The following is a 27,077-nucleotide window of genomic DNA, read 5'->3' as shown; positions in this document are numbered from 1 at the left end:
CTAATCTTCATAAGTATTGGCTGGTACTTAACCTCTTTACCCATGGAATATTAAAAATAAACAACTTCAAAATCCAGCAAGGGATTTGCTAAGACTTTTTCTTTCTGTTCGCCCTCCCACTCAGGATCTAGAGTGTTTCATGGTTAATTTTCTAGTTATTAAAACCATCTCTAAGCTGAGCTCTGTTCATTACAGGGAATGATCAGTTAATTTCTTTTTCTCTGCTCTTCAGCAAACAAGTACACAGAAACTGTTTTCTGCAAATCTACCCCTGAGCATTTAAAAAGAAGGCCTGTCACTTGGTGTCAGATGAACTAAATAGTCCCCATAGGAGAGTTTAGGAGAGACAGAGGACCACAGCTATTATGAAAGTTTAGTGGCTCCCCTGGATCACATACATACAGAGAGTGTATTGGCTTCATGGAAACTTCACAACAGAACACATACCACAAGACTCTGCTACTTAGAGCATTTCTAATGGAAAAGAAAGTATTGCAGGAGGAAGAAGTGGTTCCTAGGGGTGGAGAGAAAGCTTGGTGGGTAATACGCTTGCTGTACAAGCATGAGGACCAAAATGTCATCCATAGAATCCCTGAAGAAATGTTAGGAGTGGTGAAGCTTCTTACCATCCTGGCTCTGAGAAGGCAGAGACAGGTAGCCCCTGCGGTCTTCCTGGCTCGGCAGCCTAACTGGTGAATTCTATAGCAGCAACAGGCCCTGTCCTGTGGCTCCTGATTAGTGACAGCCAGTGTTGTTTTCTGTCTTCCATACATAGCAGCACACACATGACCAGGTGCACATACACACCCCACATGCAAAGTCCTGTTAAACTTTCAAAAAAAGATTAGTGATCACTGTGCTACTACACCCAAATGATTATGGTGCCACTTAAATCTCAAAGTAAAAGCTGAAAGTCAGATGTGGGCTGCAGACTGCAGTCAGCTTTTTCTTTGGGGGAAAGTATAAGTTCTGGTAGAAAATAAGTGTGTGTGTGCTTGTGTGTGTGCATGTGTATCTGTGGCAGGGAAGCTCAGGTCTGGAGAGTATGGGCTGGAAGAGATCCCAATAGCTACATTTTCAATATGAAATTGTGCCACAAATCAATATACTTTGCAGAGGAATGCAAGAAGAGCTCAAATCTGTAATCCTGAAGCTAAGAATAGAGAAATAAACAAGGTACTCAAATTAGTCTCCCGGGGCAGGACCATGCTCCCTCGCCTGATACATATTAAGTTAACTACCTGACAAATATACGATCAGGAAAATTGTGAAAATAAGCTAGATAGAATACTCCAACCAAGGACCATTCATGGAGATAACCTAGAACCCCTGCACAGATGTAGCCCATCGCAGTTCAGTGTCCATAGTGGATTCCATAGTAATGGGAACAGGGACTCTCTCTGACATGAACTGATTGCCCTGCTCTTTGATCACCTCCCCCTGAGGGGGAAGCAGCATTACCAGCCCACAGAGGAAGACAATGCAGCCACTCCTGATGAGACCTGATAGACTAGGGTCAGAAGGAAGGAGAGGAGGACCTCCCCTATCAGTGGACTTGGGGAGGGGCATGGGTGGAGAAGAGGGAGGAAGGGTGGGATTAGGAGGGGAGGAGGGATGTAGCTACAGGGGGGATACAAAGTGGATAAACTGTAATTAATACAAATAAAAATAATTAATAAAAAAGAAGTAAATCATTTGAAAATTTTTACAGGATGAACATCAAAGGTTAAACACAGAAAAATGTCTCAAGGGGTAAATGCACAGAGAGTGAGAGCCAGAAGGATCATAAAATCACTCTTAGATGCTGGAATAACACGATAGCATAATGTGATATAATATGTATTATAAATGGATATATAATTTTAATAAGGTTAAACAAGTGTGGCAGCTAACTGAAATCTAATCACAAAATAGTGAAACAGAGTTGGAGTCAAAACACAACATGAAATAAAATAGGTGCAATTTTTAAAAAAGTCAAATTTGTACTGTGAATTACACAATTAGAGGCAGGCAGCTAACTGGAAAATATACCTGATATAACAATATCCACAGTGTCACTGGCCAAATTGGAAGAGGGTGAGTAGAAGTCATAGGTTATAATAGTCTCAAGGGTTCTGAATGTGTCTCCTTAGGATTGTAAAGAAAAAGAAAATCGAGGAAGTGAACATGTGAGACACTTACGGGTTTATTGAAAGCCATCAACTCTGAAGTCTAAAGCCAAAGTCACGCATGGTACAGAAAAAAAAATGTCCACAGTTGAGTTACTAAGAATGAAATTTGCCACACTGTGCAATAGCTAAGAACTCTCAGGAAGTACAGGTTGTGTCCAGGACATAACAGTCGCAATGGACAGAGCTGCTCCCAAGCTTTAACAAGGAGAGCCAGAGATGAAAGTTTCCTGTTTGCATCTGAAACGTTCTTTAATCAACTTAACTTTTTGCTTGCACTATTTTTTGAAAATAAGTATGAAGACCTGCAAACTGCATCAATTGCTTCCAACCCCCCTAAAAAAGGGCAAGTCTAATTTACAGAACTGTCAAAGTAAGAATTAAAATGCAGGATATATACCGAAGCGTCTTTGAATCATTGACTTGAACTAGGGAGGAGGAAAGTTGCTGATTGAATCCTGACTTCTTTATGAAAACCAAAGGATACTTCTGTCTGTTGGTTTGCATCCACTGCTCCCAGATATTTTCTTAGCTATGAACATTACTTGGTCAGAATATGTGGAAAGAAGCATGGAGACAAAAGAACTGTCTTTTAGAAGCTGTGATTCAGTTATCTGGAAGTTGTATGTGTTCCTTGGCCTTATCCATTTTCCCTTATGTAGTTACACTTTGTTTAAACAAAGCTTTGGAAATACGGAGCTCAGAACATTTGCCCAGGGTTAGGAGAAAATTTCTAGAAATAAAGAACAACAGATCAGGAAAAAGCATAGGTACTCTGGGCAATTAGAACTCTTCAGTAAAATACTAAATGTAAACACACCAAAGTCTTTTGTCTGCTATATAAGTTCCAACCTCCAATCCAGTAGAGGCCTGAAACCAAAGATAGGACTGAGTCCTAAGTATAAGCAGTGCAGTACCAAGTTAAGTATTCAGTAGCCACTTAATGAGATGGGAAGTTGATTCAGCCTGTATACTTTAAACAAAGGAGTGGTTCACATCTTGGGAAGGACAGCATAGGGAACTGTAACATTTGAACTGGACCTCAAAACAGTGTAGAGTTTTAAAATGCTAGAATGTTTATTTATAAAATTGAGCACTTGAAACTTTGGCATGATTGTTGACCAAAGACAACTGGAATTCCAGAAGGAGAAATCAATGATAAAGGGAGACAGTAAATATGCTAGATGAAATACAAACATTTTAATAGTAGATTTTAAATTGTCCAGCTAATTGCTTTTTACAAGACAAATAAAATGTTAAGAATTAAAAGATCAGGTGGCTCAAGAGATGGCTCAGTGGTTAAGAGCATTGGCTCTTCTTCCAGAGGAGCCAGGTTCAATTCCCAGCACCCAAAATGGCAGTTTACAATTGTCTATCACCCTTTTCTAGGTAATCTGATGCTCTTTCCTGGCTTTTGCATGTGCCAGGCATGCATATGGTCCACAGATATGCACCTGTACACATAGAATATAATAATAATATAGTTATAATAAGCAAAAATTTACAAGAATTTTAAAAATTTTGGCAATTCAAATAAATTTTCTTTTCTTTAACTGATGTCACTTTTTTGTTGTAACTGGCATTATACTTAAACATATGTAATATAAGATATCATCATATAAATTAATAAATGTGTAAATAAATATTTCTTGTGTCTATATACATATGCACATGTACGTATATATGTATAGGGGAGTATCTAAAATAAATATGAGACCGGTTGTACACACTATTTTTGTCAGGCCCCAAACAATCCCACTTTAAAGCAGAAATAATTACTGAAGATAAAGAGAGACAATATATAATTAAACATTTAATTTTTCTAATTAAGTTATAAATAAAATTAGGTTGCTTAATTATAAAGATGCAAAATACTTTTTTTGTGAAAACAAGTACAGATGGATAGACTTCAACAGTGCATTGGTAGAGGAATTAAGAGATTGGGTGTGGTTTGACTTCTCAACTACAATATATGGAGCTGCTGCTTATGCTGCCTGTGATTGGTAGTGATCCAAAGGTGAACACTCACCAGAGTGGTAATGAAGACCTAGTAGATATGGCACACAAGACACCAGTATTCTGGAATTTTCCAAAGAAATTAAACAACAATGTTTCTTTTATAACATTCTTGATTAAGAAGGCAAGAAGATAAAATTGTATTATAGAAAACACAAGGGCTAGGTTAACAGTTCAGTCAGTAAAATAGAATTTTATGCAGTCATGAAGACCTGAGTGTGAGCTCCAGAACCCATGTGAAAAAGCATGACTAGGTAGCATGACCTTGTAATTCACTACTGGGAAGGTAGAGACATTCAGATCTTTGCGGCTTGCTGGCCAGCCAGCCTAGCCAAAGTAGAAAGTTCCAAGCCTGTGAGAGACCTCTTTCAAACTAAGATGACTATGTTTCCGGATCCCAAGGAGAGACCCTTGTTGTTCTCTGACTTACATGCACACATGCTCACACACACACACACACACACACACACACACACAGTACAGTATAATAATGCTGTGTAGTTATTGAAAAGAAGTGCTGAAGTCCCTGGAGAAAGGTAAGTATGAGGAAGAGAAAGTGGAAGCTATTTCTGCAGTCCCAAATATAATACAATAACCTTTTCATTTCAGACTGTTTCTATGACCATACCAGAAATAAATGAAGAAACTAACAAATAAATAAAGGCAATAGAAAGATGTGAAAACCAGAAAGTTATTTAATAATGGAGTTTATTGCTTTACTTGCCTTGGAGGCAAAACATACTGGAGAAAAGTCTTTTTTTCTCCAAATTCTTCAAATTTTATCTTTACATGTGTCAACTCCTTTAAAATTCAGTCTTTCTTTTTGTCCTGGCTAAGTAACATGCTGACCCTTAATGCTCTGGTTGATAATGACCCATTAATGTGTAGTGTGTAGATCTATGTGAAGACACATAGGAAAGACTTTAAAGCCGGTAGGGCAGAATCAGTGCGGTGATCTCAAATTTATTTCTTTTGGATGGTGTTCCCTGTGTGATCAAACATTTGGGTACAGACTGAATGTCAAAGTATCTACCCATGACAGTTACTTCAAAATCATACTGTAAATGCATAACTCTACAGCTGAGGTGAGGTGATTCTCCAGCCACCAACACAGTAGCTGTGGGCTAACAGAGTCTGTATTTGCTTGCACTATCTAGATAGATTAGATTCAAAATGAGCTCAGGCATCTTTGATTTAGCTGCATGCTATTGGCTAGCTGGAGAATAAACACTATCAAGGTCACTTAAATTCAGACTGTGGCTAAGTGTCTTTGTAAAACTTTAGGCACATACAAACCCACTCTCTTACTTACTCTGTATTAACCAAATCATGGTACCACTGCTTTATAAAAATAAGGCAGTTGAACATGCATATTTTTTAAAGAGGCAAATTTGGTCAGTCTAAAACAGAACCATAAAATTGCACAATCTAAAGGAAGGAACAGTTTGTTTTGCCCCTTTTATTGCCAGTTAAATGCCAGAGGACTTTTAAAGCAAGAGCAACCAGTGTAGAGGAGGAAGAAAAACTAATAAAAATTTTATGATCTTAAAATAAACCTATCACTCTCTTTCCTTCCATAGTTTTGCAAAACTTTCTGTACCATTTGGCACCAGAGCTTACATGTAATGCTTTAACTCTGAAAATACCAGCAGGGTGTCATATAAAATCATATCTGGAGAAATAGAGATGCTGTAAAACAAATCAGGGAAACAGACAATTTTCACATACAGCAAAACAGTTGATATTATTTTCACCCTAAAATAGCAAAAATTATTATGAGAGAACAGGAGTAGAATTGAATGCATGCTCTTATTTTTTCCTAAGTAAAATCTTTTCAAAAAGTTGCATTAGAGCTGTTTATTTTTTAATTATATTTATGTATGTATTTATTTATCTTTTTTTCTTGGTGGATGTTTATATGTGTGCATTTGCATGGGATGTGTACAAACTTGTGTGCACACCCACAAGGGTACCTGTGGGGGCCACATTTTGACTAACATGCTCTTCAGTTGCTTGTCATGTTACTATATCATCATTGTCACCACCACCACCTCCAGTTAGTGTGAAGCTTGGTGTTTGAACTAGACTGGCCAGCCAGAATGCTTCCTAGAATCACCTATTCTCAGCCCTCCCCAGCCCAGTACTAGGCTGATAGGCACACACTACATCAAACTCAGTTCTTCATGTCTGTTAGGAAAGTGCTTTATGTGCTGAGCCATTTCCCCAGCAGAGTACTTGCTTCTTATCTGTCTGAGTCACATTTAACTCCTTCAGTAGATCATGGCCATGAATGCTCATTGACCAAACCTTAGAAAAATCAGTATCTTCAGATCAGAGGAACTCAAAAGATTCTGAGTCAACTGACTCATTCCTGAGAATTTTCACTGCTCCTCTGGAGACTTTGCAGGTAGTCATAAGCCCTACAGCCTCTAAATAAGGTCATCTTAGAAGAGCAGCTTAGATCAATAAGAAGTATATAAAATCAAGCCAGCAGGACATGGAATATCTCTTGAGAGAAAATACAAGTCTTACTTGTTACTGCCTAGCATTCATTGATTATACCCGTTTGACTGAACTAGAGGTTGTTCTTGAGGAACTGGCCTAGCAGTCTCTATTCCTGCTAATTTTTCCCACACCTTACCTACAAAGAACAGAATAACTGTAGTTTGAAGATGGAGTGACAGGTGAGAAAAAAGCTATTTTTTCTTCTATCCTCTGCATTTCAAGGGGCTGGAGAAATGACCTGCTGGGCATGCATGAGGACCAACTTTAGAGTCATAGCATCCGTACAAAATACAAGACGTGACGGTATACATCTGAAACACCAGTACTGGGACTGACAGACAGGTGGGTTCTTGAAACTCATTGACTAGCCAGCCTAGCCAAATCAACGAAATGCTGTTCAGTAAAAGTTTACTTCAAACAATGAGGAGGAGTGTGAGCAAAGATGAGACACATTGTTAACTTTTGGCTACAAAGGCACTCGTGCGCGTGCACACACACACACACACATGAGATAGATAGATAGATAGATAGACAGACAGATAGACAGATTGAATGATCTCTTAACGGCAGCTAGTAGGGTTTATTGATTATTCTCTATGTATTGGGTTGTTTCTCTTCTTATCTTCTTGCTTGCCTGTACGGTTTTTGCATTTCTTTGGCTAGTGAGGCTGAGCTACAGATGCCATTGACTGGCAAGGGGCAACATCATTGTGGGTAGAGAAAGAAGCTTGAAAGAAGGTGAAGCAGGGAGGCTGGCAAAATAGCAGGCTACTCCTTTCCCAATCCAAAGCTCAACGCAGTTTGGTGCACAGTTGGGAGCTATGCATATTTATGACTTACTCTGAGCCTAATGTTAAACACAGTTCTCATCACCCAGCATTGCTAGAAAAATCAAACTAACTAGAAATTGAAAATCTTCTCTTCTAAATCTTGATGGGATACAAAAATACATGTTTGGCTATATCCATGGAAATGCCACGTAAGGATTAGAAATTAAGTTGAAATAAGAACTGAGCTTACCAGTTTAGAAACTTTACTAACACAAAAGATTAACTTTTCTATCCAGTTTATAGAATAGAGCACTAATTGGTAATAATACAGTTATAATAATATTTGTTATTACATTAATAAAGAATTGATGTTACAAATAGTACATTATTAAAAGTAGTAATTTATACTTTAGCAAATGTAATCATTTCTAAATCAAATAATAATTTACATATAAATTAATAAAAACAGAACTTCAAATTAGAATACAGTTGATAAAAGCATCTGTGTAATAGAAGAGGAGAAGGACCTCCCCTATCAGTGGACTGGGGGAGGGGCATGGGAGGAGAAGATGGAGGGATGATGAGTTTGGAAGGTGATGAGGGAGGAGGCTACAGCTGGGATACAAAGTGAATAAGCTGTATTAATAAAAAGTAAATTAATTAATAAAAACACTCTGTGGGTCACAACATATATTCAGACCTCTATACTTACATATTCATGTATACATATATATATATTATCTTCATTTTTTTACTTATTCACTGATTCCTATATTCATTCATGAACCACGCATTATTTCTGGGTGTAAAAGAGTATGACATTTTGTCTATGGTTATTAAAAAAAAGTCTGTCTTCAGGTCTGTCTTCAGGGCAATGGGTTTTAAATAAATGTCCAAATGCATATATTACTGTAAAATGTTTAACTGTGTAGAAGAAAGGAATGGTGACAATAAGATAATTTGCAAGATTTTTTTGATTCCAGTGTTCTGAGTGAACACTTTAAAGAAATGACATTTAAACTGAGTTTTGAACCATGCAGGGATTACTGAAGCCATATAAAAAGGAAGGAGGCCATTTTATTTATTTATTTATTTTTTAACACAAAGTCATTTTTATTGTGAATTCCATTTTTGATTATGCAATTGATAAAAATATTTTATACAATCTAGACAATATAATTCCATGAATATATGTTAACTCATTCAGTTCCTATGATTTATCTATGTTAGATACAAATATAATTTAGGCTTAACAGATTAGCAATTCAAAACTTTGATTAAAGCTTGAGGGGATTAATCAGAATCTATAATAATTGAGGCCCATAACAAAAATTTTGTTCAAAGGCATTTTTTTTTCAGACTAGGAAGTCTGATAACACAGTAGATTGTGTTCTCTGGAAGCCAATCATCCTGTCTGTCCTAAACAATATCCAGTCCATCCCTTCTCTGTCAAGTTTGTCTGCTGATTCTGAAATATTTAATTGAACCACAATTAAGAAGCCCATCCCTAACTGTATTTCATGTCTTATGTGTTCTACCTGGAGTTTATCTTCACCCAAAACATTCATCTGATTGATAAGCATTTTTTTTTTCCAATGCATTTTTTTTTCAATGCAGTTTATTCAGGAACATTGAACAATCCTCGGACCCCGGGGCCATTTTATATAGGAAGAAGGTCCTATGTAATGTGAGATAGAACTACCTCATAAAGAGGTGTGCATCTACATACACATATATGCACTCAGACACAAATCATAAGCACACATTCACGCACTCATACTGAGAGTCTACAATCCACCAAGCAATTATACGGTCATGTTGGTGTTTGGCTCCCTCTCAGAGTCTCTGCATAAGGAATGAGCCAATTGAATGCCAACATCAACTTCTAAAACAGGAGCCATGAAATGCTGACTTTTGGCAAATGTATCTCAGATTTCATCTTGAAAATATCATGCATTCATCCCTGAATGTTTCTTTGGAGTGTATCCTTGTGCTTGCTTCAGCTAGCATGTGCCCAGGATAGGCTACACTAAACCTTCTACACATGCTGATGTCCTTCTGGGAGGCAGCGTGGCGGAATGGGCTTAGCTCAGGACCCGAGCGAAGTGAGTCTTTTCAACTTCAGGACATGAAGGCTTAGCTATCATCGGAGAAAGTGAACAGTCTGTTTATTTGGAGATTTGGAATCACTGCTTAGAGAAGAGATAGGCTAACAGTGAGCTAAGGCAAGCATGCCTCCTTTCTGCATATTTCTGCCTTTTTGGTTCAAATGGCAGACCAGAGTCACTTAAGTTATTAAACTTGTTTGCTGTACATCCTTCCTCAGATATTTGAAAGTTGTGTTTATATACTTCCAAAGATTTTGAACTGGGCTGCTCTCCCACATTGTGTAGCTCATCATTCCAACAAGGCTACAACCTACTGAGAATACAAACAGTGCGTTTCTGTGACTAAAGAGGCAAAAAGCAAAACAACAGAAGTTTACAGCTATCTCAAGTGGTATCTTCCGTAAAGCATTTCCTTTCCTGTGTGTAATTCTGTTTCATGGAGAATGGGGTGGTCTTTGCAAACAGTTCTAGTACCCAGATGCTGATAAACTTATACTAATGCCAAATCCCCAGAGAAAACATCAACTCTAAGTGTATTACCTCCTTCTTTCTCTCCAAGGTCTCTTTCCTCAAGCCTTTCCTGTTGAATTTTATTCCTGAATTTAATTTTGTGCTCATGGTTATTTCTAGTGTAGATAAGTGAGATTATTTCTAAACATGCCAGTGTTTCTGCTTTAATGGGTCCAGAAGGTAGCTCCTGTTCTTTAACACTGGAACAGACACAGCTATATAGTATAAACTATAAAGGGGTTCCTTTGTTTTTTTGTTTTGTTTTGTTTTGTTTTAACCAGAACTCATTCTTCTATGCCAGTGAGACCTGGAATCTAACTACTATGTTTTTCTTTTACGTAGTCACAATCTTTGGGCCCAAGCCTTATTGAATATATTTATATATCCATTTGTTAAGATGGATCAGCTGTTTGTCTCTTTGTCCTTTTGGAAATTGGCTAAAACTGGAAGGCAGCCTATCACATCATTGTCCTTCTGAGCAATCTTTACTTGTAGGTAAAGCAATGATATATCATTTTCCTTGAAGTGTTATTTGTTTTATTGCCATTGTTTTCTTTCTTTGTATGTGTGTGTGTGGGCACTCGTGTGTGTTTCTGTGTTTGTGTACAGAGGTCCAAGGACATCTTAGCAAATGTATACACACAAACACATATATGTATGTGTATATATATATATATATATATATATATATATATATGTACACATTATATATATATTAACAGATGGATATTTCTATATACATATATATAATCTTAGCAAATGACAAAACTAGTTGGTACTGAGCAGAGCTAGGCTGTCTTTGACTTAATGCAGGCAAACCTTGAGCACAATTGGGTGCATTAACTCATTGTAGCCTCCGGTCAACATGTGGATATGCCTGAAAAAATGGGGCTGATAATTGCAGTTGAATGACTTCACACTTGTGGTGTCCCTGGTGGATCGGCAAGACTGGGATGCTAGAAGACTTGTTGGAAAAGGTGTCCCAGTTCATGACTACTGAGCCAGAAACTATTAGGGCAGGCTCTCTAGATGACTCTGCATACTAAGCTTTGAAACTTTGTGGCCCCAGCATCTTCATAGCTCTGCATTCTCCACTAGTAGAAAAACTCTTCTTGGAAGAGGGGCTTTCGTCTGGTGTGGAATAGACACTGAGTGTCTCCTAAGGAGGAACAGAGATTTATGGGAGAGTCTGCTAGGCAGTGGGTAGATGGGCAGGGTGATAGGGGACATGTTCCTATACAAGGTAATAGCTGAGAGTGTGTGCCCACCTCTAGATGTGTTGACAGATAAACAAAAGTTTGAGAACTAGTGATTAAAGAGAAAAGTTTCAAGAGGAATATGAAAGCAAAGAGAGAAGTTAAGAAGTTATTTCAATATTAGCAACCTGGCCATTCTGGGATGGGGTGTTCAGAATTTTGATTTCTCAGGACAACAGAAGACAAAATGAGTTTTAGACTGGTGATGCATGGGAACCCTCCATGGCCAAATTTAAAGACTTATTTTAATTGCAGTTACAGGTGGTTTGCGCACCTCTTCACAGGTCATGTTAGAAACACTATTCGGGTGCTTTGCAAGCAGGTAGTTCTTAACCCCTGATCCATCTTTCCAGCTTCTCCATGGGCAAATGTAATTGCTAAATGTGTGTTTTCCAACAGCCTTCATGACCTTCAGCATGGGTGTGGAGCGCTTTGTGGTTTATGAGGGAGGAATAACAGAAGATACTGACAAGCTTCAAAAGCTCCTGTCTTCTTTCCTGGGTCTAAACCAAGTGCTTTGAAACCACCTTTGGCATATGTGCATTAATTGTGAGCGGATATGCACAACTAACTTTTAAGAAATGAGCCAACAGTTGAGAAACATTTCAAAAAAGATGTTTTGCTTGGAAGGCATATCATCTGATTGCAGAACAAGGCTGGCTAAGAACTAGGGAAGAATGTAGTCCTCTGTTACAGACACTCCATCACATGATAGAACACATCAGCCTCCCAGAGGTCTCCTGCCTCCAGCTGCCTGTCAGCTGGTTTTCTCTTTGTCCTTTTGGGACTTGGCTAAAGCAGTCTATCATATCACTGTCCTGCTGAGCAATCTTTACTTCTAGGTAAAGAAATAATGCACTGTTTCCCTGGAAGTTTTATTTACTTTTATTGCATTTGTTTGTTTGTTTGTTTGTGTGTGTGTGTGTGTGTGTGTGTGTAGCAGTCCAAGTACAACTTTTAAGAGTCCATCTCTCCTCCCATCATGAACAATCCATTCACCAAACTCAGAACATGAAGTTTGACAGAAAGCAACTTAATACAGTGCACCATCTTGCTGGCCTTTCTTTGAAGTTTTAAAAATATCATTTCTCCCCCTTTAAAATAGAAAGGCTATAATAAAGAGAAAGAAGGGCAACTTTTTCCCTATATGTTTAATACTTGTCTCCACTGACCAAGATGAGTCCAGTGGTGCCTCGTCAGACAGTGATTCTTCTTTGAGGCTACTGACTGAAACTATTAGAGCCGAGGAGAGAAAACTTGAAAGGGGATCTATTTCTCCGCAGAAATCATCCCTCACGGACAGAACTTAGGTGAAGGCTAAGTGTGAGGCCCTCTCTTCAGTAATGGCCCATTTTCTGTTGGGAAATGGCTTCAATTTAACCTGGGAAGGGTTATGGCACTGAAATTGTAAAGCCTGGCATCAGTATCATAGATTTCCTTCCTGGCATCTGTTCTTAACAACTTAGACAATTTAAGGCACTAGAGCCATCTGTAAAACAGTAACTAATGTTACACACATGGATGCACACAAGTAGATGTGTAATATATGATATATTCAGTACAATGAAGTGCATTTCTGGGTTCTCCACCCCAACTTTACGTCAACGTATTTTACTCTTTTGTTTTGTTCACTTAAAAATAAAATTTTTGAGAGAGAATTGCATATAGCCCATGCAAGTTGAAGATGAGCTTAAAGCTCCATCCTCCTGCCTTCACCTCCGGAGGGCTGGAATTAAAATGTTCATGTAGCTTGTGCCCAATTGCATGCAGTGCTGGGGATAAAATCCTGAACTTTTATGCATGCCAGGCAAGCACACTATATAAAGATATATCACCAGCCCTTCACATCTCAGGTTTATATGCTTGGGTTTCATACATGTTGAAAAGCCATTTCCTCGGAATTAAAATACTCCTTGGAGAAAGAAGGGAAGCTCGTGCGAATTATTAGACATAGGAACCTGAGGGTATTAACAGAGTTACCTGACCTTTCTCACAGTTATAGAATAGGAGGTGTTGCTGAAGGACTCTTGACAGCCAAGCTGCTTGAAAGTTGAGCAAAAAGCTCTAAGAACGAAGATTTTGTGAATCTTCACCCATGCTGGTATAGGCATTTTTCTGTGAGGTAGCTGTCTTTGAGCTAGCTACTCATATTCCTGAAAGCTCATAGGTTCACTGAGCTGGGTTGGCGTAGAATGATTTATTGGATGTGCTATTGGTGCCTATGTGGGGTGAAGAGGTATCTGTTCATTGTTCTCCAAGAAATGTCACACAATAGCCCCCAAGATGAATATCTTAGGAAGCAAATCCTTTGAAAAGGGATCTCATCATGAAGACAGTGTCTCAAGAATGAGATTATTTACCTTGGAAGGAGACCCAGGAGTGGGTTGCTGCCTCTCGTACTATGTACAGATGTAGTGAAACGTCATCATTAATAAGTTAGAACATGTGTCTTCATTAGTTATGGATATGATAGTGCTTTAATCTGGAACCTTTCAGTTTATGGAACTAAGAAAAGTGATGTCTGTAAATTACTCAGCCTAAGGTATCTTGCTGTAGCAGCTCAAATCATGTAAGTCATCAGATTATCACTATCTCCTCATTCCTGGATGGCTCTCTCCTTTCCTTTATCATCAGCATAACCTAGACTTGTTACAATATGTTCCCTGTCAAATGGCAGGGAAACAGACTCCTTCTCACTGCCTGACCATTTACTGAGGCTCTTTGCATCTTAGATTCCTTGAGAATGAACCCATGAATTCCCCACATCACACCAGTCTCTCCCCTTCCTCTGCTTAGATTTGCATGTCCAACAAAGTGAAAGGTAAGAACTTTAAAGTGGTAGCATCTGAAACATCTCCAATGTCACATTTCTTTGTGTAACACATACACTGTGTAACCAACCACAAGGAAAGTGTCACGAATATAAAAGAGTTCTCACACATAATGTCTTAGATTTATTTATTAGAATGCTTGTTAGATTATGCTATGAAAGACTGGCCAAAAATTATGCAAGAAAATAGAAGCACGGGAATCCCATATTTATGGACCCAGAACTGAAATTTTCATATCTGAACATGATTTATAATAATCATCAGATGAGTGATCTAGCTTGTCTTCAGTCTACAAATAATTGAAAATGAGATCAGTTCTTGGCTAAACTAGCACAGGATGGTTATTTTAAATTAAACAAGATTTTGTTATCAATTTCCTACCAATTTGAATCTTGCATTTTTACAGGTCTTTGTGGAAATGGATTTACTTCTTTTAATTTGACTCTATTCAAAACTCATGGTTAAAAAAAATACCATGGTTAAAAAAAAATAAACTGTTCTCTGATGAAAAGAGAGGCAAAGCTGTCTGGGCAAAAGTCCAGTAGCTTTGGAATCAGAAAAAAACTAGGCTCAAGTTAGACTGTCACTGATGATCTATAGCAATTTAATCAATATTATTCTTTGGTGGAAAATGAAAAAAAAAAAAGACTAGGCTACTTTACATTGGGTTAGGGACAAAGGATCCTCTTTTACTAGGCTATGTTTTTTTGAAGTTTGCTTTCATACTCTCCAGTACCTGTTTAATAAACCAAGGATTCCTGAATAGTTATGGAAAATAGTATGGTCATGATGCTTAGTGTCTGCATTTGGGGAAATAGTCCCCAGAACATCTCTGCTACTATGGACCAGCAGTACCAGGGCTTCCAGAGATGCTTAGAGCAGAAATCTGTCCAGTATCTGACCTGATTTGTAAGGACCTGCCAGGGAGATTTCCAGACAGAAGTGGAATTGGGCAAAAGATATGAGAAGTATATATTTATTTATTTTTGCCCTTACCTCATGCAGGTAAGAGTACAAGCTCTCAGAGCCCCCAAATAAACAGGACAACTGTTTGGTCCTTCTTTGTACATCTCTGAGGTGGTGATATGTAAAGGCACATTGTGGCCTGAACACCATCATGAGACACAAGAACACTTTAAGAAATTACCCCTGGCCCTGAATACTCACTTTGGATCTCAGTTGGTTTTGGTCACTGGCTCCGCTGTGACTCTTCATTTCAGGAATTGATGGAATACCTAAGCCTCGCCTTGGAACACAGCGTCTTCTAGTAAAGAGACACTTCCAGTGCCAACTTCTTACTCAAATACTGTATTAGTTGCACAAGCCTCAGTTCCTATGTTTTTTTTTTTTTTTTTTTTTTTTTTTTTTTTTTTTTTTTTTTTTTTTTTTTTTTCTCTGCAGGCTGAAGATAGTAACAGCAAACATTGGATTTTCATGAGGGCTAAATGAGCTCTGTGAGGAAGGTGTAGCTAGCAAGTTTTTTTTTTTTAATTTATTTTTATTTTTTTACTAGTTTAAATATTTCTGGGCATGATTTTTCTCTGACCTCTTTCAAAGCTAATGCCTTCCTCTCATTCATATCTTGTTATTTAGTGTACTTGGAGTCTGATTTCTGTGTTCCTTGAGGACCTGTGAGCAATTCAGTACTTCCACCCAGTATCTCAGGCCATTATCCACCGATGTCATACTGACTGCCCTCACTCCCTACAATCAAGTTTTATGGGTTTCATTGGTCCAACAACTCTAACTACAATCTTTGTTTCCCTTCTAGAATGTGTTCAAAGGACATACCTACAATCTCCAGTACCTATTTTTGTATCTTTCTTTCCCAGGGATTCCCTTTCTGATTACACATTTCTGACTCCTTTCCCTTTGCCAATACCCCCTCCTGCCAATGAACATGTCATTTTGCTACTGTATCCCTCCCAGTTTTTGATAACCCCTAGTTTCCCATTCCTTTAGACCAAACTCCTCATGCTTTTCTTCTTCTAGTTTAAACATAAAATTATGACAATAAAAATCCCCGTTCACTTGTCAAATGTGTACAGAAGGAAAAAGCTGTTCAAATAGTCTATTTCAATTTCTTTCTCCTGCACCTTTATATTCAATTAAACAGTTCCCTTTATTGAGCTTAGTCACTCATCACATGCTTATATTTTATCAAGTTGAAGGCAATATCAATAATAAAGTGCACCATTAGTACATTATGCATCTCCTAGAATGGAAATTAAATAGTAAAATGCCATCAACTGCAAGATGTGTTCCAGTTCTGGAGTTGTTAAAATATGAAAATATATGCACTTTACAATAAACAGAGTAATGATATTTTTAAAATCATTGCAAATATTCTTCCTAATCTTTCCTTCTTTTAAATATTCCATTTCTTGAAATAGACTGAGCTGTCAAGCTCTGTCTACCTATATCCCAAATATCCCTTATTCCTCTGAAATTTGGCCAAATGAGACTACTCTCTTAAAAAAAAAATTCAAGTCAGTTTCTAACTGCTGAATCTGAGGCCATGCTATAGGCGCTGTAATTCAGGCCACAACACAAGATGCTGCCTTTCTGTGCACCTTCTCTTCCTGAGCCTCTTCCTGTCAATCCGAGACTGACTCAAGCCTTCTTGTTCCTCATCACAATTCAGCTCATCTATCTTTTTTTTTAAACTGTTTGATCTCTCCTCATCAAGCATGTACCTATTTTTTTCCATGTACCTATTTTCATTCACCTGCTATCCACACTGTCTATCTGGATTTCTTCTTCTCTTTGAAGCCCCTGTGTCAGGTTTGGTTACTAGCACATTGCTGTTATTCAACAGCTTTCCTGAAGACCACCTGCTAGTAGCCATGCCACTAAATCCAGCCATGAGATCCCAACTGTTATCTCCTCTGATATTTTTGTGACATGTGGCTAAGCAGATTCTTTTTTTTTTTAAATTTCTTATTTTATACATATGTATTGCTCTGGTGGTAAATACTGGGATGCCCACCCCCCTTTTTTTTTTCCTTTTTCCATTCTTTCTTTCAATGTACCTTCCAACTCTAATCTGAAGCAGATAGGAAAACTATATCTCTATATCTAAGAAGTTAATACATATAACTACATGAAAGAATCACGAAAAACAGGTTGGTGATGAAATCCTAGCTGTATAAACATATTTTTCCATACAGTTGTTTTTAAAGTTAATTTTCAGCCTCCTTATCTGAGGGTTCTCTGTCTACTTACTCAGCCAACTTCAGATCAAAAATACTTTTAAACAGATTGTGTTTGTACGAAAGGTATAGGTACTTTTCCTTGTCATTTTTTTTTTCAATGCAGTTTATTCAGGAACCTTGAACAATCCTCGGACCCTGGGGAAAGCCAGCCCACAGCTTAAATAGCCTCTGGGTAGCCAACCCAGGCGTGCCACGTGGGCAATGCAGATAGGTCCACATAAGCAGATTCTTAATCATGAAGATGTGGGTGTTTTGGGCTTGGTTTGTTGTTGTTGCTTTCCATGCCCTACAAGGATATATATTCTCCTGGGTTCCTCTCCTACTCTGATTGTTCCTCCTCACACTCTGACATCCTGGGGCTTGGGGCCTGGAATTCACTCTCTCACTGGCATTGTCTAGCTCCATTGCATGGCAGAACATCCACTTCTCATCTAAAGACTTCCTTGTTGCATCTCCAACCTTCCTCCTTAGACCTCAGCCTCAGTTGCTTCATCACTTGTTTTATGTCAGGGTGAAATAACCTGTATTTCACTAATGCTATGTCCAAAGATAAATATATGATGCCCCCAAACCTGTTTAATTACAAGATTTCCATCAAAGAATGGAGTAAGTTTCTCTCTCCCTTTATAGCCCCAAAGCAGGAAGTTTTATTTGATTTGATTTTTCTTATATGGTCTTTATGAGCCGCTCTCAAAATTAAAATAAAATACAGTAGATATGGAATCCAGTAGAAACTCTTTACTTGAAAGCTTATCATGCTGGGTTCTCACAGACATTATTCACTACCAAAGACTATTACCTCTCCTTCCAGATCCACAGTGTCCTATTACCAGCTTACTTCTTAATAAAAACATCCACAACAACCCCTTTGGAATACAAGTAGAGTTACAACATGGCACTGCAACAACTAAAATGGCTTCTCATTTACTTTACAGAAGTTCCAGGGTCTGTACTCATTATTCAGGCTTTGTCTCCTACATGTCTTGTTCACCTGTTATTGTGCAACAGTTTCCTCAGAAATTCAAACAGTCCATCCTGCAGAAGCTCCTTAAACATAATGGTAAACAACTCAAAATAGCTTCAGGAAGGCTCTGAAACTGAGTAGATTCCCTGGGACCTTCCCCAGCAACGTAAACAATAAAACCTTCAAAGAAGACTCATACAAGAAAAGCTGAAAAGAAGACTCTGATAGCAGACCAGCTGCTTGGAGAAGGAAGCTGCCTGAAAGAGGTTTTGACCTAGAATGAATGATTTCAAACTTGTTGAGCTGCCTGTAGGATGTGAAGTATGATTCAGGTTCCCAACTTTTGCGAGCGGTCATCTGTGTTGGGGTGGACTGTGATGATGCAGGTATGTTTGAGTCATTGCTGCTCCTATAAGTAACCCTTCGACCATATTCCTGTAAGTAACTCCAACAAAACTCATGGTTCATGAAGCTGGACTTTGCTCTGTCAATGGGTTCCCTATCTGGGATGCATAGATTTGTGTGTTGTATCTCTCCAAAAAAAGTTTTGTCACACAACATAACTGACACCTGGACAAAGGATGAGTTGGGGTGGAGTGAGTACCATAGTCCTGGTTTGGGGTAGCAAGGTGTACAACCGAGCCTCCAAAGCCTAAGGAGGAATCATGTTTGGAGGCAGTTCTGATACAATTCCTGTGTGGTGTATGTTGATGTGCCTTTGTGCTGTGGCAGGAGTTTCATGCTTGCTATGGGTAAGTGAAAAGTGAAACTAAGTCTGAGTCGTCAGAATCAGTAGTGTCTGTGGGAGGAATCCTAGGATGGCAGTCTTTATCTATGTGGTTTGGGGTGGCATGCCTGATGGATGATTGGGGTTCACAACATGAACCTGGAGACACTCTGAAAACAGTTAAAGGTTTGGAGAAAATTTCGCAGTCATTGAGATTAGCACACAAGGGTCAAGACTGTGGCAACCAGCCTGGCCACTGTTGTGCAGCTGGAAATGCATCTGAGACAGAGATGGCAGCCAAGCAGGATCTTTCTCTTTCTTCCTTCCTTCCTTCCTTCCTTCCTTCCTTCCTTCCTTCCTTCCTTCCTTCCTTTCTTTCTTTCTTTCTTTCTTTCTTTCTTTCTTTCTTTCTTTCTTTCTTTCTTCATAAAGGAGCATTTGCAACAAGAAAGGAAGATTCAGTGGCATCCTTGCCTCTGATTCAGGGAGTAAAGTATATAAATGAGGAGATGAGATGGAGGTCTTGGCCACTTTTTAGGGATAGGGGGCCATAGAGAAATGAAAGTATAATTTAGATACATGCTCAAAACCCCTTCCTCAGAATCTGGAATCTATGAAAAGAATCTGAGTAAGGAGGAGGAGACCATGGTAAAAACAATAGAAGATATACCACAGATCTGCCTTCAATAGAAAAGAAAGAAGGAAAGGAGACTTATAATCCAGCATGCAGATGGGGACTTTAGCAATGCTCCAGCACAAGAACTAGAGTAACAAGGATCTACTCTCCATCTAAACTGCTGGACTTAGGGAAGACTTTTTAATAAACAATGAAAGAGCCTGTTTTAGCATGGCTTGAGAGCCTGTGGGACACAGGACTGGATGGCAACAAGTTGACAGCTGTAGAGGCAGGAAAACTGTCATGTGACTTCTCTCCATCCTTAAGGGAAAGGTTTCATAACCTCAGATACTATGTGGGAAATCAAAGCCATTCACAACACTTTGTCATCTCTAACTGAAGTTCCCATAAATGTCTGGGAATAAAGTACAATAGAAGGAAACACACTAATGAAGAAACAAGAAATAAGAAAAAACTGTGTTAGAATAACAGTTCTGGCCCAGGTAGAACTATGTTCCAGACAAGTTAAAGAATTGGTTGATACAGAGGGGACCGTGAAGTGGAAGTTTCTGGTTTCTTTGCAGACTAAGTTGTGTCATGTGGTGTTCAGCAAGAAGCTATCTTGTGAGAGGGCACCGGGAGACTTGCTGTTTCTGCTAAACTGTGCTGACTCATGTTGTTGTTTGGTGCTGGATTTTGGACTGGACTGCTGATTCCTGAACAATGAACAGTGGAATAGCCCAAAGGAAATATGCCTATAAAGGTTCATGCCTATAAAGGTTCTTAATAACCCTTTTTCTCCCCTACCTCCAGTCAATGGGTTGAAAGGATAGTAGAAGCATTTAAGAATCCTAGGCAAATTAGGTTTGTGAAAAATCTAAGCCTACAAAACCTCAGGGCTGGAATGGAGCTTTGTTGGCTTTGCTGAGTCCTTTTGTGGGGCAAAATCTTTACTAAGTTGGAGAGTGTTTGGCAGATCTCCATGACTTAGACCAGCATGTAACTAATATCCATAAAGTACAAGAACAAGATAAATGAAATAAGCAAATGGTAAAAGCGGAACAGGTCTATCTGGGATTCTCAGAGACAAATGTGGCAATAATTGTGTCAAACTGTAATCTCTAAAGGGGTAAAAAAAAAAAAAAAAAGTCAGAAAGCTAAATTGTGTGCCAAAGAATTTCTGAAAATCTCTAAAACTCGAGGATCACTTAACAATGAACATCCATTGTAGAAAAATGCATGCAAAGATCCTGCTGATCCTGTCCCGGGCATAGGCAAGTATACCCCCAGACTAAGGACGGTACATATATGTTGTGATAATATCAGTGATTTTCCTCCTGCACCCTAGCTCCCAGCATAATGACTCATGAGACAAAAAATTTTATTAAAAAAAAAAAAAACCTAGGTGATATAGCTAGGCTCTTCTCTGACTAGCTTAATAACTCATTTATACTCATCTACATTATTTTACAAGGCTGGTTACCTGTGTTGAGGTACAATGCATCCCTCCTTCTCACATCTTGCTGACAAGTGTCCCATGTCTGGCTTTATCACAGAATCCTTTCTACCTGCCAGACGTCCTACCCTGTGCTTCTCACCTCAGCTGTTGGCCATCAGATTGATTGTTACATGTAAAGTTTCTATACGATACACAAGATATTCTCTCAACTCATATCCCTATAGCAAAATGTTATGCTAAAGGTGAGGATAGTTTACCCAGTCAGGAAGAGTCAGTTCTGGTGGGTGGAGAGACAACACCTACAGCTACGGACACAGTATCAACTCAGGGCCTCTTTGACCCAGGAAGAGAGCAGGTGTGACATGGAGGGCAAGATTATCTTACCTTTGGTCCTGAGCAGGTATGAGCAGATTAAGTCAGGCCCACTGAATACATCAGGGGTGGAGAACTGTCAGAATCTGCTGTGTAAGAGCTCTGGCATATGTAAAGTTAATGGCTCAGAGAGAATGACTCAGAGTTAGAGGGAGCTAATGAAGTTAACGTCTTTTGTCAATGCTCTATACCCACCCTTGATTTGTGGAAGAAGCAATTGACACAACTAGATGGAAGCTTTCCACACCATATTAGACTTTGCTTATGTTTGACTTTAGTATTTTCTTTGTTATGAACTTCTGGGATCACCTAACATTTGCTGAGAAGATATGACAACAGACTTTCAGAGAGCTTCACCAAGGTTATCTTTGTAAGTCCACTATCGGTTGTGGGATGATAATTCAGGATAATGCCTCATCCTGCCAGTTCTCTGGAAAAGGTTTCTCAATATAGATAAAATAATGCTAACCTCTGGGTATTTATCATATTCAGAAAGCTACTGGAGTTACAACCAGATGCACTGCCACTTCCACATATCTTACAACCCTACTGGGGCTGGGGTAGTTGAAAGGAAAAAAGTCCAAAGGTACACTGCATGGAGTGGAAAAGGACACTCCCCAAGACCATAAGGCTACAGAATGAAAACTTTAGTACCAGATATGGGCCACTCTCCTGTGAGTTGTTCCCCAAGGAGGAACATGAGACCACACAACCATAAAGGCTACTGCTATTGGTGTTGGCTGTACACACAAACTAGACAATGAGACCATGTTGCCGAAGACACTCCATGTGTGTGCTATGATTGTAGGACACAGAGAAATTAAGCTGGGTTTGGACTGGGATGGTCCACCCTGCAGGCTGGCTTTCATAGAGCCAGAAGAGAGTATGTAGACTGCTGATGGAGAACTACCACCAACATTCCTGCTTGGCTGTGGATTTTCCATACCAAAATACTGTCATACCAGGTAAGATGTGCCTGCTTGTACAACAGTGGCTCAGCTCTCATGGGTAATACCTACAGGCTTTGATTGAATTTAAGACCTACTCCAGAAGAGAGAGTTTTCATCTGCTACTGTAAGCCAGGATGAAATAAAGATGAACTCAGCTGGGGAGGAAATATGTCCCTACGAAGAAGCAACTTACATTTTTTTTTTCCTAGATGGATGTCATGTACCTTTCAAACGTGTGTTTACAACCTTAGATCGCTGTTGTTGCTAGCCTCAATTCATCTCCACTGGTGAAGGTCCAGAGAACAAATGATGTTACTGTGACATGGTGGTCTGTTTCTTAGCCATTAAGTGGATATTATCTGTAGTCACCAATTCCAAGGTTCAGGAGTCATTGAGGAAGAGAGTATGGAACAGTTGTAAGAGGTGAAATGCTATGCAACAGTTTTCTCCCAGGTAGAAGCATTCCATTTTGAATTCAAGCTCCTTAAGTTAGACAAAGAACTCAAATAGCTCCAGGAAGACCCTAAAACTGACTAGAATTCACTGAGTTCCTTCCTACCAGAGTAAGCAATAAAACCTGCAAAGACTCAGAAGCCAAGCTGCAAAGAAGACTCTGATACCAGACCAACTCTCTGGAAGAAGTAGTAACCAGCTAGTCTGCCTAGAAGAGGTTTAGATCTACTGAGGTACATGGAAAGGACACTTTCTGGACTGTTGATCTGCCTATATGATAGGAAGTATGATCCAGATTCCCAGATTTTATGAACTGTCACTTGTGTTGGGGTGGGCTTGGATGACACAGTTGTCTTTGAGTTATTAATGCTCCCGTAAGTAACTCTTCATCCATATTTCTCTATGTAACTCCAGTTACACTCACTGGTTTATCAAGTTTCACTTTGGTGGGATCCTTACGAGGTGTTGTCATGGGATCCTTATCTTGGATGAGGAAACATTTCCCCAGGAAATGTTTTGTCACACAAACTCACTCTACTCTGTCACTCTTAGTGACTCTCAACACTCTTAGTGATGCTGAGAATCTGCCACTTCAAAATCTTTCCCAATATGCAACTCATGTATAGAGATTATTAGAGCATATTTCTTCATGGCCCATCCTTTCTTTCCTTCACATCTGTGTCATTTCTTTTCAAGAATCAATTTGTGATATTGCTTGCCTGCCTTACATCAAATAATCAGTACTTCTTTCATTGCTTTTCATCCATATTGTTATTGAATCAGCTATGTATTTGTTACGATACTGTTTACCTTCACCATTTTAATTTTAAGATGCAAAAAAAAAAAAAAATCCCATGACTTTGTTCAGCCTGGTTATTTATTCACAGCTTTCAGAAAGGCACTCAGAACATAGTGAGTTTTAATTGAATACTTCTTAGAAAGTTAAATATATAAATATATAAATTTTCTTTTTCCTGCATAGTAAACTTTTCTTGAGCAAAATCTCATTTACCTTGTTCTTTATTCTAAAATTTTATTTCCAGTTTAGTCTATAGACAGTTACCTGGGAATATCATAAATGCAATCTATTTTTGTTTATCCTAATTAGAAGCAGAACAATTTTATGCCCAGTATGCTCTTCATCTTTGATTCCCTTTGTCTCATCATGTATTATTTCTAGTCCCACTAAGAAAGCCATTTGTAAAAACAACAGAAGTTAACACATGCCATTGACCCATAGTTATTGAGGGGTATTGAAAATTTCAAAAGTAGAATCTAAGATGGAAATGTGGACTTGATCAAGACCACACAACAATGTGTGATACTTGCTTCCTAATTCTACTCTGGAAACATGGCCCATGCATCAAGAAAATTCACACAGTCTGTAAAATCAGAATCAGAAACTACATGGCATAGACTCAAAGAATGAAGGGTTAGAATAATAAAGATGACAACATTTAACTATATTTTTTTTGTATGTCAGTAGCACAAAGCTACTTTAGTAACACTGGTGTGTGCTAGCACAGTGTATAATTTTATGGGTCCACTGTTCTGGAGCAATGAAAAGTGAGGTGACCATGTGAGTATTTGTGGAGGAAATTAAGATCTAGCAGGAAACTATAGGCTAGGGACTAAGTAAGATTCTTTTCCCTGGTATGAATGGCTCACATCAGTCCAAACATTTAAAGACCTGAAAAAAACAAAAACAAAAACAGCAAAACAAAAACAAAAACAAAACAAAACAAACAAACAAACAAAAAAACAAAATAGCAATCTGTCCCAAGTATGAGGAACTCCAATTTTTATAATTACTTCACCTAGAAAATTAGTCATTTTTTTTTTCTTTTAGACTCAAACTGAAACATCTGTTCTTGAGGCAAGGCCCTTGGACAAGAAATTAAATTATCAGAGTCTCTGATTCTAAGGCCTTTAATCTTAGAGTAGGATAAAACTATTGGCAGTCTCAGGTTTCCTTTGGCTGACTGCAGCTTCTGGAACCTCTCAGTTTTCAGAATTGCATGAGACAATTGTGTAGAAAATCTGTCTGCTTATCTATGTGGGTCTACTTCTCTGGAAAACCCTGATGAATTCACATAATCTCAGTTGCGAAGTGTTTAGAAATAGGAAGCGAGTGAAGTTTATCACCATCGCCTCAAGGTCTGGCACGATATTTGAAAACACTTCAGTGCATCCTCGGCCTAGTGTAAGCAATAGCTAAGCTTGCAGTCTATTGAGTTTATTACCTTGATACAAGGATTGGTCGTGCTATTTTTGCACTGTGTGATTTTTTTTTAAGGCAATTTACTTAGCGGTCCTGTGTCTTTGGTTCTTGTTCTGAAAAAAAAAAAAAAAATGGACGCATAATTCTTGCTTCATAGAACTATTGTATGTAACCCAAGAATAAGTACTCATTAGGACTCAGAAGAGTATAGCGATCATAGGAATGTCCCAGTGACATCAACCACAGTCATAATAGGTAATGCACTGATTGGTTTAGGAGCTATGATTATGGTAGTCAGATCCCATAGCATTTTATGTCTGTCCCTTACTGCTGGGAGGACCTTAGGTGATGATCCACCCTGTACTTTGGATACTACAGTACCATCAGTACGCCTTATAATTAGATGTAAAAGCTCATAGAATCAATAGATATACATGAACGAGTGAGTGACTTTCTTAATATTTTTTTGTTTTGGGCATTTTTAGCTACTGCCACAATAATTAAAAAGAATTTGCCCAGAGTGCTTATAGAATATAGCTACACATAGATAATTGACTGTGACTGTAACATTTTAAAACACTTTTTAGTGTAACAATTTTAAGTCTGAATTATGGGTTCTTATCTGGGGCATCATCAGCTCATAGTGATCGCTTCTTATAATCATCTTTTTTTTTTTTTTAATGCAGTTTATTCAGGAACCTTGAACAATCATCGGACCCTGGGGAAAGCCAGCCCACAGCTTATATAGCCTCTGGGTAGCCAACCCCAGGGTGCCACATGGGCAATGCAGACCACATACATGGAAGCAAGCCAGATCCTCAGCCTTAGCCAAATGTGGAGTTGTTTGTGACAGAGAGCACTCACCATCGGGAAGGTGGAAGGCGGAAACCAGCTCCATCTTTAAGGCGCGGCATAACGCAGCTCTCTACAGTTCCCCCTTTTTGTTTTAGACGCATCAGGTGTTGTAGTTATAAATAAAAAATTAAAACCAAATTGTGCTCCTCATTGGACAAAAGTTAGCTTATTTTTTTTTTTTTAATATGCATCCTTAAGACTAAATTTTTACAAAAAAGTTTCTTCTTTAATTGCAGGGTTTCTTATCGAGGACCTCACCCAAGTTCCCCAGAAACAATGATGGGATTTTGTGTTTCCTCACTAAGACCTTATGTATACATTAACAAAGTACACTTAGTGTCATTTTGTGGAGGATTAGCTTACCTTTCATACCAAAAGTAGGAAACTATGAATGCATTTTTGAGGTCTCATGCACCTGAAGAGTGAGACAATTTAGAAACAACAACAACAAAAAAATTCTGATGAACTAAATACTTACAGAGGAGCTGTAAGTCCTCTGCATGTGTTCTGATGCTACAGAACAACACCTGCCCAGACACAACAAAATCTTCCCTGAAAAAGGTATTGAACTTTCCGGTAGTTGATGTAAAAATGCTGATCTCTTTTAGCTTACCCACTCTGGATATGAAATAGATAGAAGTTAAGTGATGGGCAGACAGAAGCAGGGATCAGGTGTCACACTGATCACAGGACTCCTTCACTGAGAGGTGCCACTGTGTTCTCAGCGCAAATGCTGAGGGCTCATGTGCGCTTATGTGGGCACACACAGGGCTTTTTATGGTTTACCCTGGGTTCTGTTTGGTGATTCATCTAGGCTTTCAAAGGCCGAGTCATTGGAACTCCTAAATGTTCATGGAATCTGTCACCAGAGTAAACAATGCACACCTCTAAGTTTTAGTAAAATTTCAAAGCAACACAGGGAAAAAGGATCTGCCTGAGCTGTGCCTGATATGCCATGGTCATCTGGCTGGCCCATCTTCAACTCAAGTACTCAAGGAGTGAGGATACTAGCAATAGTGACATGAATCCTCATGACTCTCACTGTGCTTTTTGATTCAAATGAAAAGAAGTGATCAAAATT

At 38.7% G+C, this 27,077-nt stretch overlaps 1 long non-coding RNA gene across 1 annotated transcript in view; it reads left to right on the top strand.

Annotated features, from left to right (window-relative positions):
• Positions 1-26,134, top strand: part of LOC132649299 (uncharacterized) — a 52,951-nt gene extending 26,817 nt beyond the window's left edge. Inside the window, exon 2 of the long non-coding RNA XR_009587736.1 lies at positions 25,828-26,134. This is a non-coding gene — a long non-coding RNA (uncharacterized LOC132649299). The remainder of the gene's footprint in view (positions 1-25,827) is intronic.
• Positions 26,135-27,077: the final 943 nt, after the last annotated feature.

The sequence above is a fragment of the Meriones unguiculatus genome, chromosome 19 (genome assembly GCF_030254825.1).
Source record: "Meriones unguiculatus strain TT.TT164.6M chromosome 19, Bangor_MerUng_6.1, whole genome shotgun sequence".
NCBI lineage: Eukaryota > Metazoa > Chordata > Mammalia > Rodentia > Muridae > Meriones > Meriones unguiculatus.
Note: the sequence above shows the minus strand (reverse complement) of the source record. Positions and strands in the feature narration are given on the sequence as shown.